Here is a 9,953-nt window from a genome sequence, read left to right as displayed (position 1 = left end):
CTCTCTTTTATGGGTGTATTGTATGGGCGCCTCTGTTACTCCAAGCATAAACCAGAACATAATAAAGCAGAATTTAATCAATATTTATAATTGTATCTGTGGCTTAAATGTTTTACCACAAACATAAAATTACAAAAACCCTTCGCGAGTCACGTTATAAATCTAGCACGTGAAACCATTTATTCTATGCGTGAAACGGAACGCAACGTATTTGTTACGTCAAAATGAAGTGTCAATGTCAAAGAGTACGAAATTGATGTAAAAAACTAGCATCACACATCACATTCACAAATAAATTACAATGTCCGGCCCAACAGAATTAAGTTTTGACGAAATACTTAAGTTTATGTTAGCTCACAATGGAAAAGTTACTAACCATGAGTTGGTTAAACATTTTAAAGTATTCTTGACAGATCCAGACATGCGAGGTAAGTTTAAAAACTAACTAAACTAACTCTAAAACCTTCCTTTCAAAGACATCGGTTGTGTTTTGTTTTTGTTAAACTTTATTATTCTTTCTAGATGAAGCAAGAAGTACGTTTAAGAAACACGTAAACTCGTTAGCAATCATAAAAAATCATAACAACGAAAAATGGTTGATACTGAAGAAGAAACATTTGCCTTCAAGTGGGAAAGAGACTCATGAGTTGTCAACAGAGCGAGTGTCTGACTCACCCAGCGTAACGGTGCCTTTGAACACGACCATCGATGCAGAGACTAGCAACATGGAGAGTGAGCAGCCTCCGGAGCGTCCACCACTTCCACTTCAGCTTAACCAAGACCTTACCCTGCTCAACATGTTGATACAAGATAATATAGCTCAAAAAGTGAATGAAGTACGTGAAGAGGTTAAAGAAAACATTGTGCCTCCCCCTTCAATTAACAATGAAGAGATTCCAAAAGCCACCCCCCGCAGACGGTCCTCAGGCGATAAACTTCTTAATAATGACAATAAATCTTCAAGTGCACATTTTAAAACTGCTCGGCTATCAACTACTAGTGAAGACAGCATCACTAAGCCTACTGAGACTCTGTCTGCATCGAAAAGTGAAATGATGCTGGTGGATGGAGAGCAAAAAATCTCAGTCAAGGAACGCAAGCAAATGTTCAATCGCATGGCTTCGGAAGGTGATATATTGAAACCTGTTATCGGAAATAGCTTCAATACATCGGTAAGTGTACTTTTTTCACAAGCTTAATATTATTAATACTGCATTATATTAGGATCTTGATTTTTTTTCAGTTATTGAGCACTGAAACAATTACAACCAATGCCATAGGTTTTAACTAAAATTCTGATCTGAAAATGAGTCTCCGAGAGTAATGTATAACCTGCTATGGCATTAGTGTGATGACATCTTCTTTTATCCTTGTGTCTGGTTCTGATTCTTGTTTATCTTCATCTATGTATCATGATGTATGTAGTTGTGTAGATATTTCAGCTATTGGTCACCCACGGTTAAGGCACTGCCTAGTATACCTAAGACAACTGAATGGTGTAGTGGTTAGAGACCCTAACTGCTATGCCGAAGGTACCGGGATATTCTCTTCCAGGGCAGATATTTGTTTTAAGACAGATACTTGTACAGTCTTGGCGTTTATTATGTAATAGGTATGTAATATGTATATATTACCTTTGTATCTATGTAGATACAGCTGTCTGTGTGTGACATATCCCCACATTATTACTGTGTCACATGTCCTTAAATATTATTACAGCATTATCTTTAGGCTTTTCTGCCTTTAGAATTATAGTAAAGGCAGAAAAGCCTAAAGATAATGCTGTAAAATCCCTTAATTATATGTTTTCCATAAAAAATTATAGTTAGACAGTCCCTAAAATGATATTTTTGGTGCCATCAGAATCACCTTCAGAGTTGTATTGTTAAAAAATGATCATTGTGATAAAATTAAATCATTTTAGGTTGTCAGGTAAACATTCAATCGATAGTTGTTATTGTTGTCCTAAGGTACACTGGTGGTACAGAGGACCTTTGCAAGAGTATAAATAAATAATTAAATCAACATTTCCTCTTCGATTGACCTGGCTTCTGTCCAGCCCTTGCGCTCGTAGCATGTTGCTATTGTATGCCTCCATCTTTTACCTACAATTCATCATTTCAATAAAAGGGCTAATCATAAATAAGAATGACCTGTAGGATGTATACCTACTTTACTTATTGCTTACTAACTGAACTGAACAAAATTTTATTTACTTGCAGTAAGCACAAATCTCTACAAAAACTAGTAGAGTACTTAGGGAATTGAATGTAAGTTTATTTTACATGTGGACCGTAGAGCTTATTATATATCGTGTCTAACAATGTCGCACATTTTACTCAGAAACTAAGATAACTTGGACCTAGATAAGTGGGGCGAAAATAATTATGCTGAGGACCCGGCAGTGTTTAATAATCTGTGACTCAACTACTTTTGTTAGGGCGTCTTGCATAACAAAGTTAAATAAAATTAAATAGTTTGTCTCTTGCTCTGACAGTATAATGTCAGAGCAAGAGGTCATAGATTTAATTTTATTTAACTTTGTTGTGCAAGACGCTCTTAATGGCACAAAGCAAAACTCAGTGTATGGGTATAGTATTTTCAATTTTAAATGTAATGGTCACATCGTTGACTACTAGTCCATAATATACCTACCTATGTATATTTAGATCTATAATCTGTAACTGAGACTTGGCTTAAGTTCAGAGTCATAAATGTATTACTTACTCTCGTAATTCATTAAAATGGTTCCTGAAGTCTTACTTATCCGGGTTTCACTATTTGAGTCTCCCTTGCAGTCATTTTAAGACCCATGTATTCTGTAGTTTTGCAATAATTGCGGGTACCCTGTCATATATAATTAACTGTAATGAGCTTAGAAAAATACTCTGCATCGCTCTAAATAAACATTCAACTTTAGTTTGAACTGTAGCCCAAATAACGTGAACATCATTTCATTATTATACCAATTTGTAAAAGTAATAGTCGTATTATAAAAGCGAGCTAAGTATATTATAACGTTCATAATAAAAATATTAATTATCTATTATTCAGACCCGACTCGAATAATTCAGTGAACATACTCGCTACCTACCTACCTACCATTACGCCCTGGGGACATAGAACGTGTGCGCAAAAAATAATAGCAATAATTTGTGCCGCAAGGATCATCCTATTGAGAGAGCGGCAGTAATTGGTCTGTTGCTACCAAACAACAGAGCCAACTAATTATTAAAATTATCCTCTAAGCTATAGCTGTAGTAGTTGCGGTTTAAAATTGAATTACTAGTCTCGTGCTAGTCTCTTTATCTTTAAACGCTTAATGACACCTCTGGTAACAAGTCAATCGGTGTTTGGAAATAACTTTGTAAATCTTTAACTTATACACATTCCCGCTTACCCTAGTATAGGCTACCATTTCTAACTTAAACTTTTAAAAGTTAAAGTTGTTATGAAAATGGGGTATATTTAAAAGTGGCAATAGTACATTGTGACATGAGTGCTAAGTGTCTTACTTGTCGGAACTACCTATTCATTGCGTGTCGGACAAACTCTACCTATATTGACTTCTATGTAATGACAATGAACTTTCGCACTAGTATCAGATGATGTTTCTAAATACATTTTGGGAAATCAGGACCTTTAGCACGGGTCGCTAATAAAACGTGACAAAAGTCGCTCCAGAGGCCGCGCCATGTGAGTGAGCGCGATGCAAAACTTTTGTCACGTCTTAAATGCGTCCCGTACTAGCCCTTCAGTAAAACACAAACAATCATACAAAGCTAGGTACTAAGTATTGTATAGTTATAGTATACTCCAAATGACGTCACCGTCATATTGGTTTGTTATAATAACCACATAATAATTAATAGGTATCTATGTTCTAAATTTCATAAGAATCGGTTAAATGTGCCCACCTTACTTTTGCCCCCTTTTCCCAGCCTTGCGGGTTGCGGGTGAATTTTATGTTAGAAATTAAAATTGGACCGATCACCCCTGAGACTCCATACATAAAAAATATATTTAAACCCAATGCATAAAAATTTGGTCGGCAACTGGTGAACATAGTAAACGTACATAAAAATACATACTTGACACATAAAAATTGATACTGAATTGAAAACTTTCTTCGTTTTGAAGTCGTCAAGGAAAAGTATAAAACTAATACAGTGTAAGGTTTTACCTTACACTGTATTAGTTTTATACTTTTCCTCTCTTCTGCCTATCGTTTTATTGGCCTTCGATTTATTTTTTACTAGCTGTAGGAAAATTTCACAAACGTAGACATTCCGAATGCACAATTTTAAATATAGCCTTGTCAATACGTAATATTCATTGCTCGAAATTTTGATTTCACAATTGGCTGCGTAATGTCATTTTCCATTTTAAGAAATTAAGGTACTGTCTACACTGTGTAAAACAAAATAAAAACCTACAGAATCGATTTCACTGGCCAGGTATAACTTTTGATTTTTGTGAGTGGAACTTTCAGATAGTATTAAAAAACGCAAAAACTTTCAACAGCCCAGTGTGATTTCAATTTGATTATATTTTGTTTAAAATATGATAACTTCCCTTTTACTACAATCCAATACAACATGTAGTTTGCATAGCCTGTAGTTTGTCGAATTATTTACCGAATCAGATGTAGACATGGCTTCATTATTATATATATACCTAGGTATATCAAAGGCGACACTCGTGTTACATTTACCATTCGAGCATCGATCGATAAGTCAAGGTGCTAATTTAAAATTCATTGGCACGACCGTAATATTCTGTTGCTTTCCTTCAAGCAACATCGCAGCTCTGTCAAAAACAAAACACTTTTTATTCCGAACATAAAGGTTACGAGCACGAGGCAGGTGAAACCACGGGCGATGGCTGGGCCCAGTATGAAGATATACATCAGCCATCGCAGCGGGTACGCCGCGCCGCCGCCCCGCGGTCGCCAGCAAAGAAAGTGCGATGCCCAAGCTGGACCAATACTCGGAAATGGACACTTGAGGCCCCTCGATCACGGCCGAGAGCTATAAATTCACATTCGCGAACAACTCAACTTAATGTAGAAAATAACTTAGGTAATAAGTACTTTTATTTGCTAAATAGGTTTCAAATGATTTCTTTTTTGGTTTTGGTTTCGTTCTTGATAATCAAAGGCATTAGATAACTTGTTTTAAGGAAAATTCCAAATCGAAAAATTGTTAAGACTTGCTAGACTAACTAAATAAATCGGCTCTGGCAACCATTCATAAAACACGTCATCAAATTTTACGAAAATTAAACGCATCCGGCCTTTACCAATTAGGTTTAACACTTATAAGCTTTCAAACAAGAGGGACATTCGTTTCGGTGCGTCCTGACAGGAGTGTCGGAGGGAAGAGCAAATCAATCTTGATCTTAACACGGGCGTGTTATGCTGACTCGGTCTTTGGTTTCGTTTTCAAACATACCCAAGTAAGTATTTCTTAAAATACTCTCCGATGCTCAGTCAACATCTGTTGTTAAATTTCGACCTGTAAAATGGTTTTAGAAATTTGATCACTAATTTTGCACTTTGGTGTAGGGAATGTAGTGTAGGGTGGGTAGTCCAACAGTATATCAGTGTTTTTCAAAGCGCCATTTTCTTCTATCAGGTTTGAAACCAAAACTTCACTAATGTAATAAGATTTAACTGAAATAATAAACCTCTAGGTATAGTACTTTTGAACTTATTAGGGTTTTTATTAAAAATGGAGATTGATCCACTATACACCTATGTGACACAATGGATCATTCTCGTACGCCTGTGTGTACACAGTGGATCATTGTTTCATTGTATAAGTACAAATAAACAGTGAATCACAATAGGTAATAGGTATCTCCTTTTTTATAACAAAACATTTAGATATTTCGTATTGGATTGGAGTATAATATGTAAAATGCATGCATAGTATATTTCTATACTATTTCCTCTATTCAATAATATTTTCGCACTGAAACAACAATTTTTCACCGTGTACCACTGGTCCACTGTAGCCACTACGACCCTATTTAACATTCACATTATGTGAATATGAACGTGAGAGGGCACAAAATTTTATGAAGTCATAACTACAGACTTCTCGAAATCCGAAAACAGAGTCATAATCTGGATTTTATTATACTTTGACAAGGCACATCCCACTACGCCACATTACAGCCAGTCCAAAGGAGTTCTGAAAGGATAAATCAATTCTGAAATAGATCGAGCCGTACTTCTTCCGGTCGTCAATTGAGAACTTCCAAATTAAAAACTGTCCTCAAACATAAGCGCATGATGAATCACCGGACCTCTCCTGCCTAATTTATAGCAGTGTGAAAAGAGTATTATTTCAATCTCAAAGCTCATGCTAACACCGCTGTTAAGTAATGATCTGGAGTAAAATATATTTATATTTTACTATTGGTTGTTAAATAAACTCCACACATACATACTCTCATTAACTAACTAGGTTGAAAATGTGTTTTGTGTGAATAAGAATCAAGAATCAATATTCTCTTGGCATATTGAGCAAATTCGTGACTTATGCCCAACAATCTACGTACAATGGTAATTGTAATCGTGTTCTAATACATTGCACGTGGGCCATTATTAAAATTATTAAGCAAAACAGGTCACCCGTGATAGAACCTACTTTTCTTACGGGGCGTCCTGTTTTTAGGGTTCCGTACTTCAAAAGGTAAAAATGGTACCCTTATATGAACAGTTTGTAGTCCTTCTGTCAAGAGACCGTTTCTTTTGGGAACGCGTGAAGATATAGAGTTGAAATGTTAACCGTATATTTAAGTATGTGGACCCTTGAGGTGGTATAAAAACACCTTCTGTGTTAATGTAAAAGAAAAATACAGATGTCATTCTTAAAAATAATTAAATAGCATATTATGCCTGCGTTGCATAATGCCCATCGTGGACATAGGTGTAAATCAGAGTACACACTACTGTGATAATTTACATTGGTTTGTCATAAAGTTTCAAGTCACGGGTAAGTTGTGTTGTCGTGATGTAGGCGCGTGGCTAGTAGCCACATGCATTGAATATAAACTGTTGAAATTCATAAAAAATAGTATCCAAAATACTTTTTAATGATAAAATGTACTTTATTATTTAAATGTTCATTAGCGGAACTTACCTAAATAACGGTTGGCTCACGGAAAGAATAAAATAAATGTAAAGAATCTGAGCCTTAATAAAGTAGAATATCAAGTGTCCTATAATCTTAACCACAAATGGCTACTTAAAAACGGTAGCCATTCAAGCAATCCCATTAGACTTTTTAAGAAGGATTTCTACTTTAAGTATGTGCTAAACACGAAATCGAATTCGTTTTTAGTGGGATTGTACACTGTAAACCCTTTTTATTACTGTCGTAGGCCGACCGCTTAATCTAAGTTAACTAACTTTGTTAAATTGTTTATTACGAAGTGACATTATTGTATCTAATAGTGATAAATGACTCGTAAACCTAGGTAAACGATTAGTCTCGTGAAGACATGGGCATAGTTGAGAGATTTTAAACATAATTCAAATAGTTTACCGCCCGCTGCTCTCGGATACAACAGGACAAATAAGCAGAGATTTTAAATGTAGTTACGTTTTATTTTGCTTGCCTTTAGCGTCAACTGGCTTGTGGTAATCTTCGTGATAAACGTTGTTTACATAAATGTCCTGTTTTACCCTCTAACGGAGTTCTGGAAGGCGTAAATGTGAATTGTTGTCTTGTAATTTTTGTTGCAACCTGCTTACTATGATTCAATGAAATCATGAAAAATGTTACTGATTCATATATAGATTCAGAAGTTGAAAACTTTCAAAAGGTAGCGAAAACGGGCTTTGTTTTAAGTACACGTCATCAGCATTTAAATTTGAGTGTTCTTCATTAATGCAAGATGTGGCAACGATAAGTTACCACGGTCCGTTGCAGATTGGCAGGAAAATATGACTGATTTCATTGTTCCCTGGTGTTGGGCCTGAGAATCACTTGGAGCCATCAACATAGGATGGAACACTTAACGAGCCTTGTCGAACCCTGCCCGATGCCCTGATTCTGCTAACTGTGTCATCTTGCAATACTAGTGAAAGTCAAACACGGAACGCTTTGTTCCTTTTTTACTATATTGATAAAAAAGCTTTGAAACCATAATATTATTTCTAGAATATTAATTAGCTACTTCATTGTTGAATTCTAATGTAATTCAATTTCTTTCGACAATAGTCATTTATTGGAAACTTAATTACCGGTTTTTAATTTCGAGACTTATTTTACTAGAGGTAGGTACCAAACATAATTCAATCAAAAACACGCACCAGAATACGGCGCCACGTGGAAAAATATGCTGGCCGGCTGGATTAGCTGTCAGCCAAGGAAAGATAAAAGTGGCATAATACACGCTCAGTCAAGTCGAAACAAACAATCACTTGAATAGATTGTTCTTATTGTCTTTGCAAAGCTATTAACCACAAGTTGCCCGCTGTTCTCGGATAAAACACCGTTATGTTATCACGTAGGATTAGCAGTTAAAAAAAACTGGGTTAGCGTTAAAGAAGTGGTCAGCTAAGGGTTTCTAATAAATGTATAGCTTAGCTAGCCCTTAGGTTATGTGTTATGTTATGACATTCGAGAGGCACGGGTCTATACATAATAGTCTAGAGTGGTAATAAAATTATAAACAAATATTATTTATTAATTTAACAGATTTTTAAAATTATTTTGAACAGTAATAAATGCTGATGCCCTAAACTAAATGTGATTATATACGAGTATATGTAGCTGATAATTTTAAATAAAAAAATATGTATTCGATATATTTTTCTCATAATCGGAAACAAATAATTTTGAAAAAGTGGGAGCTTCAAACAATTTTCGAAAATGTAAGTGAAATAGATGTGAGTGTCTAGATTTTCTGTAGTGTTACTTATATTGTTGGTACCTGCACCCTAATTGTTAGTTCTTTTATTTGTCATGGATTATTTGTTATTTAATCTACACGTAGTTCTTCTTTAAGTTATAGAATCGTAATAGAATAATAACCCCTCTTTAATCAAAATATCCTTCCACCCTGAGGTTGTCTTGAAAAAATCGCTTTAAGCGATAAGACCGCCATTTTTGTACATATTTGTTAGTATTTAAGTTTTGTAAGTTTCTTTTATGTGTGTGTGTACAAATAAAGAATATTCTATCTATCTATCTATTCTACAAATTCTCGTATTTATACGAAAATTTGTTGGAAATCCACATTTCCTTAATAACCACGAAAGGGGATTTCTTATTTTATTCGATATAAAATATTTAGATAAATAGAAACTTAACAGATGTGAATGGGATTTTCAAGCTATAGATTTTATATCGACGTTGTAATTTGGACGTTAAGGCTCACATGGGAGTAAGCTTTTTAGTGAGATTTTTTGGAAGACCTTTTGCTTTAAATGTCTTAGGTAACATGTGAATTACCCAGATTAGACTAAAATTCTCAAAAAAATAATAAACTACAAATATGTACACTATACCTAATATACAGTGCCTTGCTAGAGTTTATTTTGTAAGCAAAGTCCTCGTAATACTTAGCCGGATTACCGCAATCCCCAAATAAGCAAAGCAGAGGTACCTACTAAATAGCGTAGACCTTCATATTAAAAAAAAACTTTTTCTGAATTAATATGAAAAAATATTTGCAGTATTCCTCACCTGTGTAAAAAACGTAGAACTTGGGTATGTAGTAATGCTTACATTTATCCTTGCATATTTTTCTCCCTACACATAAAACAGTACAATCAAAATGCCTTCCTTTGTAGTCAGCCATAGCCATTCAATAAACATTAAACACAGTTCTTGTCCAGTTCAATCACTATAACCATTAGTTAAGACAACAGTTTCAAAATACTTTATTTTAATAGGTTATTGTGATTAGAAAAGTAAGTAGGTACATTTAAAACA

General features: G+C 34.8%; 1 protein-coding gene across 1 annotated transcript in view; it reads left to right on the top strand.

Moving 5' to 3' along the window:
* The first annotated feature begins 239 nt into the window (after positions 1–239).
* The window catches only part of LOC105397214 (E3 ubiquitin-protein ligase mind-bomb-like), a 48,695-nt gene continuing 38,981 nt past the window's right edge, over positions 240–9,953 (top strand). Inside the window, exons 1-2 of the transcript XR_007268168.1 lie at positions 240–428; positions 523–1,172. The gene's annotated coding sequence lies outside the window, so the exon portion shown is untranslated. The remainder of the gene's footprint in view (positions 429–522; positions 1,173–9,953) is intronic.

Source organism: Plutella xylostella, chromosome Z, assembly GCF_932276165.1.
Source record: "Plutella xylostella chromosome Z, ilPluXylo3.1, whole genome shotgun sequence".
NCBI lineage: Eukaryota > Metazoa > Arthropoda > Insecta > Lepidoptera > Plutellidae > Plutella > Plutella xylostella.
Note: the sequence above shows the minus strand (reverse complement) of the source record. Positions and strands in the feature narration are given on the sequence as shown.